The sequence below is a fragment of the Macaca fascicularis genome, chromosome 10 (assembly GCF_037993035.2).
Source record: "Macaca fascicularis isolate 582-1 chromosome 10, T2T-MFA8v1.1".
Lineage (NCBI taxonomy): Eukaryota > Metazoa > Chordata > Mammalia > Primates > Cercopithecidae > Macaca > Macaca fascicularis.
Window position 1 is genome coordinate 91,228,272 of NC_088384.1, and position 13,000 is coordinate 91,241,271.

Here is a 13,000-nt window from a genome sequence, read left to right on the forward strand (position 1 = left end):
GAATAGGTTGGCTTGACAAGGGCTGGCCAGGGCTGGAAATATTCACTCCAGAGCTCCCTGCCTGGGAGGCTGAGTCTTTGTCAGATCTGCATTGCAGTTTGACTTCTCTCTTAGCTCAGCCCTGCTTCTTCCTCCCGGTAAGCATCTTGCACCTCAAACTCTGTCTCAGCCTCTGCTTCCAGATAACCCAACTTGTGTGTGTGTCTCTCTCTTTCTTTCAAAATTGAGAAATGTTCTCAATCTTTTGTCTGGACCCTGGCAGTAGCCTCCTCCTAAGAAATTGTCTAATTTCTCCATGTTTTAATTCATCTTCTACATTGCAATAAAAAACACAGATCTAATTGTGTCATTATTCTGTTTTTGTTGTTGTTTTGTTTTGTTTGTTTTGAGACAAAACAAACCTCTGTCGCCCAGTCGCCCAAAACAAGCCTCTGTCGCCCAGGCTGGAGTGCAGTAGTGTGATCTCAGCTCACTGCAACCTCTGCCTCCCAGGTTCAAGCAATTCTCCTGACTCAGCCTCCTGAGTAGCTGGGATTACAGGCATGTGCCACCATGCCCAGCTAATTTTTTGTAATTTTAGTAGTCGGGGTTTCACCATGTTGGTCAGGCTGGTCTTAAGCTCCTGACCTCAAGTGATCCACCTGCCTTGGCCTCACAAAGTGCTGGGATTACAGGCGTGAGCCACCATGCCTGGACTGTTTTTTACATTTTTCATACTTATTGAGTTAAATTCAGAATCCTCAAAATGACATTCAAGGCCATGCACAATGTGGCCCCAACCTAATTTTCTAATTTTATTTTATTATTATTATTATTTTTAGATGGAGTCTCGCTCTGTCGCCCAGGCTGGAGTGCAGTGATGCGATCTCTACTCACTGCAACCTCTGCCTCCTGGGTTCAAGCTATTCTCCTACCTCAGCCTCCTGAGTAGCTGGGATTAAAGGCATGTGCCACCATGCCCCACTCATTTTTGTATTTTTAGTAGCGACAGGGTTTCACCATATTGGTCAGGCTGATCTTGAACTCCTGACCTTGTGATCTGCCTGCCTCAGCCTCCCAAAGTGCTGGGATTACAGGCATGAGCCATCATGCCCAGCCCCTCAAATTTTATTTTCTACCATTTCTCTTTACCCACTATGCCCTAGGTTATTTATTTTAAAAGCATATTTTTAAATGACGGAAATGGTACAACAATAGCAATAACACAGATGTTTACAAAGAAATTTCATAAAGGAAAAATGGAACACCTCCTGCTTTCTCATTCTCCCCAAATCCTTACTCCAGAGGTATGCTGAGATTATTAGTTGCAAGCAACAGAAACCAACTCTGCCAACTTAAGGGGAAAATAAGTATATTGGAAGGTTATTAAGTAATCCTTAGAGTTGATGGGAAAGCCAGATAATCAAGCTCAGAAAGTAGAACCAGGGACCACAGCCAAAGTCACACCACATGAATGATATTAAGGATACCTCAGCTGGAAGCACTACCTCCATCACCAATGCATGCTTCCATATTAAAGGAATTCTCTGACCCCTGTGTCTTTACATCATTTGTTCAAGAGTCAACGTCCTGAGTGGAAGCAGCCAAATGACCAAGCCTTGATCACGTTGCTTTTGCCTTAGCTGCAAGTGCAGCGGGAAAAAGGAAAACTTTAGATACCTTTGACTTCTCTCGTGGGAGTTGAGATCCTGTCTCCCATTAAGACTCACACAGAGGAAGAGATTTCAGATGCTGGGCAACCAAAACAGGTACAGGTGATTTTAAAGAATTGATGCGGCCGGGCGCGGTGGCTCACGCCTGTAATCCCAGCACTTTGGGGGGCCGAGGCGGGTGGATCATGAGGTCAGGAGATCGAGACCATCCTGGTTAACACTGTGAAACCCCGTCTCTGCTAAAAATACAAAAAAATAGCCGGGCGAGGTGGCGGGCGCCTATAGTCCCAGCTACTCGGGAGGCTGAGGCAGGAGAATGGCGTGAACCTGGGAGGCGGAGCTTGCAGTGAGCCGAGATTGCGCCACTGCCCTCCAGCCTGGGGGAGAGAGCAAGACTCCGTCTCAAAAAAAAAAAAAGAAAAGAAAAGAAACAGAATTGATGCAAATGAGAAGCCTGAAGATCAGCAGCCACTGCTGTATTTACTGACTTTACATATATTATCTTTTTTTTTGAGACAAAATCTTGGTCTGTTGCCCAGGCTGGAATTGGTGGCACGATCATGGCTCACTGCAGCTTCAACCTCCTGGGCTCAAAAAACAGAACAAAAGAAAAATAAAATAGAAAAGCAAAAACAACAAAACCCATAAATGTTCACTATACCTCACATCATTAATTTATTTACTTATTTAATAAATGTTTGTCAGAAACTTCCATATAGAAGGCTTTATGCTATGTACTTTGGAAGACACAAAACGATTAGGATATGATCCTTCTCAAGGAGCCCAGTCTTTTCTTGGGAAGATAAAACATACCCAAAAAAGAAAAACACAAGGCAAGATGCTTTGTATAACTAGAAGAAACACACAAATAAAAATATGTTATGTGGCTGGGCATCGTGGCTCATGCCTGTAATCCCAGCACTTTGGGAGGCTGAGGTGGGCAGTTCACCTGAGGTCAGGAGTTTGAGACCAGCGGGGCCAACATGGTGAAACCCTGTCTCTAGTAAATATACAAAAATTAGCCAGGCATGGTGGCACGTGCCTACAGTTCCAGTTACTCAGGAGGCTAAGGAAGGAGAATAGCTTTTACCCAGGAGGCAGAGATTGCAGTGAGTTGAGATTGTGCCACTGCACTCCAGCCTGGACAGTGGAGTGAGACTCTGTCTCAAAAAAGAAAAAAAAAAAAAAAAAAAGGAAAGAAAGAAAGAAAAATGCTCTGATTTACTCTTGTAGCTATCATTTACATATTGCTATATAGTCTTTGGAATTCTGTAACTTGCGTTTATCATTTAATACTCTCTTTGGTCTTGTAAGATAGATATTCTCATTTTAGATTAGGAAACATGTTTAGGGATAATAAGAAAGTTAATTAACTGATATGATTTGGATGTTTTGTCGCTCCCAATCTCATATTGGAATGTGACCTCCATTGTTAGAGATGGGCCTAATGGGAGGTGTTTGGGTCAAGGGGGCAGATCCCTCATGAATGGCTTAACACCATCCCTTGGTGATGAGTGAGTTCTTGCTCAGTTAGATTACACGTGAGATCTCGTTGTTTAAAAGGATCTGAGACCTCCCTTCCTCTTTCTTGCTTCCTTCTGTCTCCATCTTACATGCCTGCTTCCCCTTTGCCTTCCACCATGATTGAAAGCTTCCTGAGACCTCACCAGAATATGCTGGTGCTGTGCTTCCTGTACATCCTGCAGAAGTGTGAGCCAAGATAAACCTCTTTTCTTTTATAAATTAGCCACTTGCAGGTATTCCAGTATAGCAACACAAGAATGGACTAATAACAGTATCAGAGCTAGCATTCAAACCCATGCCTTTGTGTTCTAGGTTTTATGCTTTCTCTCCTCTACTAAAACTGAGGGAATCAGAGGAAACTGGGGGAGAAACATGGTATTTGTGAATGGGTGAGATATGACCATGCCCAAATAGGAAAGATAGAACAGATTCAATAATGAAAATAGGAAAAAGCAGAGTAAATTTTAGACATTTCTTAAAGAAGATACACCAGTGGCCAATAAGCACATGAAAAGATGCCCAACATCATTATAGTCATTATGGAAATGCAAATCAAAACCATGAGATACCACTTCATACCAGCAAGAATGGCTATAGGAGAATGGATATAATCAATATTGTGAAAATGACCATACTGCCAAAAGTAATCTACAAATTCTATGCAATCTCCATCAAAACACCACCATCATTCTTCACAGAGTTAGAAAAAACAATTCTAAAATTCATATGGAACCAAAAAAGAGCCCACATAGCCAAAGCAAGAGTAAGCAAAAAGAACAAATCCGGAGGCATCATACTACCTGATTTCAAATAATACTCTAAGGCCATAGTCACCAAAACAGCATGATACTGGTATAAAAATAGGCACATAGACCAATGGAACAGAATAGAGAACCCAGAAATACACCCAAATACTTACAGACAACTGATCTTTGACAAAGCAAGCAAAAACATAAAGTGGGGAAAGGACACCCTTTTCAACAAATGGTGCTGGGATAATTCATTAACCACATGTAGAAGAACGAAACTGGATCCTCATCTTTTACCTTATACAAAAATCAACTCAAGATGGATTAAGCAGCTGGGCGTAGTGGCTCACACCTGTAATCCTAACGCTTTGGGAGGCTGAGGCAGGCAGATCACGAGGTCAGGAGATCGAGACCATCCTGGCTAACACGGTGAAACCCATCTCTACTAAAAATACAAAAAATTAGCCGGACGTGGTGGCGGGTGCCTATAGTCCCAGCTACTTGGGAGGCTGAAGCAGGAGAATGGCGTGAACCTGGGAGGCGGAGCTTGCAGTGAGCTCTGATCACGCCACTGCACTCCAGCCTGGGTGATAGAGCGAGACTGCGAGACTCCCTCTCAAAAAAAAAAAAAAAAAAAACCACAAAACAAAGAAACAAAAAACAAGATGGATTAAGGACTTAAACCTAAGACCTGAAACTATAAAATTTCTAGAAGATAAGTTTGGAAAAACCCTTCTAGACATTGGCTTGGCCAAGGATTTCATGGCAAAAAAAAAAAAAAAAATAGCAGTTGCAATATAAATAAAGGTAAATAGCTGGGACCTAATTAAACTAAAGAGCTTTTGCACAGTAAAAGGAACAGTCAGTAGAGTAAACAGACAACCCACAGAGTGGGAGAAAATCTTCACAATCTATACATCGGACAAAGGACTAATATCCAGAATCTACGATGAACTCAAACAAATCAATAAGACAAAAAAACAATTGAGCCCATCAAAAAGTGGGCTAAGGACATGAATAGACAATTCTCAAAAGAAAATATACGAATAGCCAACAAACATATGAAAAAAATGCTCAACATCACTAATGATCAGGAAAATGCAAATCAAAACCACAGTACGATACCACCTTACTCCCATAAGAATGGCCATAATCAAATAATAAAAAAATAGATGTTGGCATGGATGCAGCAATCAGGGAACACTTCTACGCTGCTGGTGGGAATGTAAACTAGTACAGCTGCTACGGAAAACAGTGTGGAGATTCCTTTAAAAACTAAAAGTAGACTACCATTTGATCCAGCAATCCCACTACTGGGTATTTACCCAGAGGAAAAGAAGTCATTATTCGAAAAAGATACTTGCACGTGCATGTTTATAGCAGCATAATTCACAATAGCAAAATCGTGGAACCAACCCAAATGCCCATCAATCAACGAGTGGATAAAGAAACTCTGGTATATGTATATGATGGAGTACTACTCATCCATAAAAGGAATGAATTAACAGCATTTGCAATGACCTGGAGGAGATTAGAGACTATTATTCTAAGTGAAGTAACTCAGGAATGGAAAACCAAACATCATATGTTCTCACTGATATGTGGGAGCTAAGCTATGAGGATGCAAAGGCATAAGAATGATACAATGGACTTTGGGGACTTGGGGGGAAGAGTGAGAGGGGGTGAGGGATAAAAGACTACAAATATGGTGCGTTGTATACTGCTTGGGTGGTGGTTCGCCACAAATCTCCACCAAACAACTTACTCATGTAACCAAATGCCACGTGTACCTCAATAACTTATGGAAAAATAAAATTAAAAAAAAGAATGGATATAGGAAAAAAGACAGACAATAACTAGTGTTGGCAAGAATGTGAAGAAATTGGAAACGTCATACATTGCTGGTGGCAATGGTACAGCACTTTGGAAAACAATTTGACAGTTCTTCAAAAAGTTAAACATAGAGTTATTATGTGACCCAGCAAATCTACTCCTAGTATATACCCAAGAAAATTGAAACATACATCAATGCAAATACTTGTACATGAATGTTCACAGCAGCATTATTCATAATAGCCAAAAATGGTAATAATCCAAATGTCTGTTAATTGACGGAGAAACAAAATGCAGTATTTTAATACAATGGAATATTATCTAGCCATGAAAATGAGATACTGATACATGTTACAACATGGATGAGCCTTAAAAACATGATAAGTAGGCCGGGTGCAGTGGCTCACACCTGTAATCACAGCACTTCGGGAGGCTGAGGTGGGTGGATCACGAGGTCAGGAGTTCGAGACCAGCCTGACCAACATGGAGAAACCCTGTCTCTACTAAAAATACAAAATTAGGCGGGCATGGTGGCGCATTCCTGTAATCCCCACTACTCGGGAGGCTGAAGCAGGAGAATCGCTTGAGCCCAGGAGGCGGAGGTTGTGGTGAGCCAAGATTGCGCCATTGCACTCCAGCCTGGGCAACAAGAACGAAAGTCCGTCTCAAAAAAAAAAAAAAAAAAAAAGATAAGTAAAAGAAAGCAGTCACAAAGAACCACTTACACGATTCAACGTATGTGAAACATCAAGAATAGGCAATCTATAGATAGAGGTAGAAAGTAGATAAGTGATGTCTACTGCTAGGGGGATGGGGTGGTGACACAGCATGACTATAAAAGATACAGAGTTTTGTTGTGTGGTAATGAAAATGTTCTAAACGTAATTGTAGTGACGGTTGCACAATTTTAAATACAATTTAAAAACCATTGATCTGGCTGGGCATGGTGGCTCACGCCTGTAATCCTAGCACTTTGGGAGGCCGAGGTGGGCAGATCATGAGGTCAGGAGATCGAGACCATCCTGGCTAACATGGTGAAACTCCATCTCTACTAAAAATTACTATCTACTCTACTAAAAAATTAGCCGGGCGTAGTGGCGGGCGCCTGTAGTCCCAGCTACTCAGGAGGCTGAGGCAGGTGAATGGCGGGAACCCGGGAGGCAGAGCTTGTAGTAAGCCGAGATCGCGCCACTGCACTCCAGCCTGGGCGACAGAGCAAGACCCCATCTCAAAAAAACAAAAAACAAAAAACATTAATCTGTATACTTTTTTTAAAAAATTTATTTTTATTTATTTTTTCTGAGACGGAGTCTTGCTCTGTTGCCCAGGCTGGAGTGCAGTGGCGATCTTGGCTCCCTGCAAGCTCTTCCTCCTGGGTTCATGCCATTCTCCTGCCTCAGTCTCCCGAGTAGCTGGGACTACAGGCGCCCGCCACCACGCCCGGCTAATTTTTTTGTATTTTTAGTGGAGACAGGGTTTCTCCATGTTAGCCAGGATGGTCTTGATCTCTTGACCTTGTGATCCACCTGCCTTGGCCTCCCAAAGTGCTGGGATTACAGGCGTGAGCCACCGCGCCCGGCCCACCTGTATACTTGAAATGGTTGGATTGTATGATATATGAATTACATCTCAATAAAGATGTTATGAAATGATAATAATAAGTTTAAATCTGAACAACGAAAGCAATAGCTGTTTAAATCAGTGGCCTGCAAAACATGTTAACAATTAGGTCAATTCCTTCTTTGCATTTCCTCCATCCATGGTTTGATCTATCTTCCTCCAAGTCTGCTCTGTCACTCAGGCTGGAGTGCAGTGGTGTGATCACAGTTCACTGCAGTCTCAACCTCCTGGGCTCAAACGATCCTCCCACCTCAGCTTCCTGAGTAGCTGGGACTATAGGTGTGCACCACCAAGCCCACCTAAATTTGTTTTTTTGTTTGTTTGTTTGTTTTGTAGGATGGGGTTTCGCCATGCCTGGGCCTGCCAAAGTGCTGTGACTACAGGCATGAGCCACCACACCTGGCCTGAACACTAATGGTGAAATAAAGCTGGGTAGCTGTAAGTGGCTTGCCCAAAGTTCCACAGTGAGGTGGTACAAGAACTGGCACTAGCACTTGGGACTTCTGACTTTTGATCCTGAGTTATTGCTGCTACATCATTCCATGAGCGGCATTAGGAATCACAGGTTAAAGAGGTAAGGTACTACTTGGGGGGATTCTCTGAAAATTTATGCCTGCGTGCAAAAGCAGGAGAGGTAAATAATCAGGGAAACAGTGGGATGAATAACTCTGACGTTTTAGGGAGAAGATATGACCCTCATTTCCAGGAGTTTCTACACAGGGTAAAGAGTGAATGGAAGGTTCATCTGCTTATGCTTACATATGTGAATACGTGTTCATAGCTACATGCCCTTAGATAAGTCAGTGCCCCTCTCTGAGAGGGAGCTCATCATCTCTGAGACAGCTAAGGTATCTCCCAGCTCTGATAAATAGGATTCCACATTCCTAAGTCCAGACGGCTGACATTAGGACAACTGTAAAGGTCCTAGAAGTTCCATTCCTCTTTTTGGGAATGATCTTAGAATGTTTGGCTTGGGTCTGTTATGTGGCAGCCAGACTATTAGAGCTCCAGTTGTAGTTTACAAGAGCAATAAACAAATCTGAAACAAAGGTAAACAAATGACTCCCTGGCATATAATAAAAGTATCCTTCTGGGTGGCTTGGCTTACTGGATTCCCCGTCTTTTAATTCAGTTCAACACGTGTGCCTTGATTTTATATCTCTGCCAGGTGGCGTGAGGTTTAGGTTTTGGACCGCATTCTTTTTCCAATTCGGCCAACTGTTGCTGAGAACTGTTTTATGCAAAGAATTGTGCTAACTGCTAGCAGGGATACAAAAGTGGATAAAACATGATCTCTGCCCAGGAACTGATATGACAGTCTAGAAGGAGAAGCATACAAAGCAGTTTATTTTAACACAGAAGGAATGAAAAGATTCAAAGTAATTATAAGCTATGTACTGAAAGAAAGAGATCTGGGAAGGCTACACAAAGGCCATAGATTTCATCTGGGCCTTGAAGAAGAGAATTACAGTAGGTGAAAAGGGGAAGGATGTTTCTCCTTTCCTAGGCTAAGATCTTTGAGGAAAGAGATTATATCTTATTTATCTCCATGTTCCTGACACCCAACATAGTGCCTGGCACAAGGAAAGAGTCAAATACATGTGTTTTGAATTGATGAATAATGAGTGGATTCTGGACTGATATAATAGCACAAAGACAAAGTGGATAAAAGGGCACCTTATGTTTAGGGAATGCTAAATGGTCTGATGTGGTTGCTCTGAATATTGGTTATGTAAGGAAATGTTGTGGGAAATCAAATTTTAGTATCAGATTAAGAATGCCATGCTAAGAAGTTACACTTAGTCTATAGGCAATAGTTAACTATTCACTCCTCTAGGCAAAATACCGTTGTTCATCTTTGTATCCTTGGTATCTACAACAGTGCCAGGAATTTAGAAGTTAGTCAATAAATGGCTGGATGAATGAATGAAGAGTTTTGAGGAAGGAAATTATTTCATCCAATCTGCACTTTACTTTACTGATAATAATCCCTCAGTTTTATGTACAATTTTGTAGTCACAGAAACATTTTATTCTATTATGTCATGAAAAATGTTACTGATATGCTCAAAAATCTTATTAGGAAAGAAGGACAGATATTATTATCATTTCTTGTAGATGTTATTATTCTCATTTCCTGGCAACGTTATTCTTCTTACACCCAGTATAAAGAAACCAAAACTCTATTTATTCTAATATCCCTTGGTATATCTGAAGTTCTGTTTATATGTACCTGCATATAACAGGATTCTCATGGGTAGCCTTAGTCTTGTATCACACTCACTATAATCAGGATTTCTACATATCCCAAAAAATAGATCCAACTCTTAATGCAGGGATATTGTACTGATCACTTCATGGGGATCCTGGCTCTACCATCCCCGACCCAGCAGAACTTAATCAATTCTTACACATTTCTGTTCTTTTCCTCAAGTTTGATCTCCCTAAACATCAATGAACTTATCTCTCTTCCTTCTCTTTCCTCTCACAATCTTGCCCTCCTCCCACCAAAACAAACAACAAAACCCATTATTTTATTAAGCGTTTCATTTCTCAATATGTATATTTTTCTTAGCAAAACAAAAGTCCCATGGTTTTTCTTATTTCCTTAAACATGGTGTTTTATTTCATCCAGTTGCAACTGAAGAGGTGATTAGATTTGGTCTGTGGAACTCCAGGGAACAGATTAATGAATGAGAGGAAGTCAAAGAGAAATAAATGTTAGTTTAATGTAACTTTCTGACCCAGCAATTCAATAATGGAACTGGCTGTTTCACAAAGTAGTGAACTCCCCATTACTGGAAGTATTCAGCATGTCAAGTCCAAGTTCTGACCTCTAAAACCACATGTGACAGTCCTACATATGTTCAAAGATGGTGGTCCTATTCTCCTAAATCTTTTCTTTTTTTCTTTTTCTTTTTTCTTTCTTTCTTTTTTTTTTTTTTTTTTTTTTTTTTTTTGAGATGGAGTCTCGCTCTGTCGCCAGGCTGGAGTGTAGTGGCGTGATCTCGACTCACTGCAACCTCTGCCTCCTGGGTTCAAGCGATTCTCCTGCCTCAGCCTCCTGAAGTAACTGGGACTACAGATGCCTGCCACCACGCCCAGCTAATTTTTGTATTTTTAGTACAGACGGGGTTTCAACATGTTGGCCAGGATGGTCTTGATCTCTTGACCTCATGATCTGCCCGCCTCAGCTTCCCAAAAGTGCTGGGATTACAGGCATGAGCCACTGTGCCTGGCAACCTTTTCTTCTCTAGATTAAACGTCCTACTTTCTTCAAGGGTTCCTTATTTGATGTGGCATTTCAGTAGCCTGCTATTGTTCTTCTGGACTTGTTACAATTTGTCAATTTCTCATGCATTTATTTAAAAAATTTATTGAGTCGGGTCACTAGGATTACTAAATAAGAAAAAGAAAATTATTGAGTGATTTCTATGGTTCAGACACTGTTTTAGGACGCGGGAATAGAGCGATACAGCAGAGAACAAAACAAAGTCTGTCTTAGAACCTACAGTGTACTGGGAGGGACAGACCCTAAACAAGTAATTTTTTTTTAACATCAGAGATAATAGGTAGAAAAATAAGGGAGGTCGAAGGGAGGATAACTGACTTGCTGTTTGAGACAGCATAATCAGGGCAGGCCTCTGGAATAAGATGACAGTTGAGCGGAGAGCTGAAGGAAGTGCAAGAGTGGCCAGCGGAAGAACAACCCAATTTAGATAGACAGAACAAGTACAAAAGCCCTGAGGAGTAAGCTTGGTTTATTTGATGAACATGGAGGCCAGTTTATCTGAAGTGGTACAGGCAAAGAGGAGAGAAAGAGCAGGAGGCAAATAACAGAGGGCCTAATAAGCCAGTTATCTGTACTTTGCTGTTTGTTCTGAGTGAGATGGAAAGCCATTGGAGGCTTTCGAGAAGAGGACTGACATGATTTGATTTGCATTTGAAGAGCATCACTATGGCTACCATGGGGGGAAACAAAGTTTAAAAGGCAAAGAAATACTCAGGTAGCTCCAAGGATACTCGTACATTCCTGCTAGGAGGCAATAATATGGGTGAAAACTGATGGTGGCATGGACCAGGGTGATACCACTACTTACCCATCAGAATAGTTAAAAAGAAGAAGACAAACAAGGAAGGAAAGAAAAGACAGTAATGGCAAGGATACAAGCCAATTAGAACTTTCCTACATTGCTGTTGGTAAGGTAAATTGGTACAAAACAACTACTGTTTGGAAAACTGCAGTATCTACTAAAGTTGAACATCTGCCTCCTAGGCATATGCCTAGCAGAAATGTTTACCTATGTTCACTGAAAGACATATAGAAAATTAGTCATAGCTGTAAGAATTAAAGAAAGAGGAGAGAAACACAAAGGGCGGCTCGACAGTCAACAGGGACAGGTTTATTTTGAATAAACCTGAGTGGGGCAGCTGGCCAAGTTAGGTCAGAGCCACACTCTCTTACAGACTAAGAGTTTTTAAGGATTCAGGGTAGGAGAATTTATCAGAGACTTGGACTGCTTCTGTGTCTCTTTGTTGTGCTTACCTCGGAGGGAGAGTTGTGTGTCTATTCCCCTACATCTTTCTGCAGCTGCAGGCATATCCCTCGGGTCTGCTTATAGCTTCCCTATCTTAGTGCACCTGAAGGGAAAGGAATGTGCTTATTAAGGCCTACTGTTTACTGGGGGCCATTGTATGAGGGTGAAGTTCGGCAGCTACCCAAGAGACTTTCCCCCCAACCTCGCTCTGTAGCGAGCTGTCTTATCTGTATTTTACTGTCTGCTCTTTCTGTCTATTTGTAGTTAGAAGAGAATGATTTCCTTGAAATGCATGAGGCTAGAAAGGGAGCTGGAACTTAAAGTGGCGGTGTTTGTCCGAGATGACAGTGCTCCTGCTCTGTCAATAGCAGTATTCTTTGTAATATCACCAACTAAAAAGTACCCAAACACTATCAAGAATAGAATAATGAAACCAATTATACTATATTTACATAACGGAATAAACAACAATGAGAATGGAAGAACTTAAACTACATGTCTTAATATAAGTGAATGTCACAAATATAATATTGATCAAAGGAAGCCAAACACAAAAAAGTATAAACTGTATGATTACATTTATATAAATTCCAAAGACACACAGAACTAACCTGTGGTGTTAGAAGCCAGGATATTGGTTACCTTTGGGAAGCTAATGATTAGAAGGCAGACATGAGGGCTTCTGAGGCGATGCCCTATCTCTTTTTTTTCTTTCTTTCTTTCTTTCTTTCTTTCTTTCTTTCTTTCTTTCTTTCTTTCTTTCTTTTTTTTTTTTTTTTTTGTGAGATGGAGTCTTGCTCTGTGGCCCAGGCTGGAGTGCAGTGGTGCCATCTCGGCTCATCTCAAGCTCCACCTCCCGGGTTCATGCCATTCTCCTGCCCCAGCCTCCTGAGTAGCTGGGACTACAGGCACCCGCCACCACGCCTGGTTAATTTTTTGTATTTTTAGTAGAGATGGGGTTTCACTGTGTTAGCCAGGATGGTCTCGATCTCCTGACCTCGTGATCCATCCACCTCAGCCTCCCAAAGTGCTGGGATTACAGGCATGAGCTACCGCACCCGGCCTTTTTTTACTTTTTGAGACGG

General features: G+C 41.5%; 1 long non-coding RNA gene across 1 annotated transcript in view; it reads right to left on the reverse strand.

The window, feature by feature from the left end:
- LOC135965640 (uncharacterized) overlaps positions 1 to 12,006 on the reverse strand; it is a 41,693-nt gene extending 29,687 nt beyond the window's left edge. Inside the window, exon 1 of the long non-coding RNA XR_010578645.2 lies at positions 11,924 to 12,006. This is a non-coding gene — a long non-coding RNA (uncharacterized lncRNA). The remainder of the gene's footprint in view (positions 1 to 11,923) is intronic.
- Positions 12,007 to 13,000: the final 994 nt, after the last annotated feature.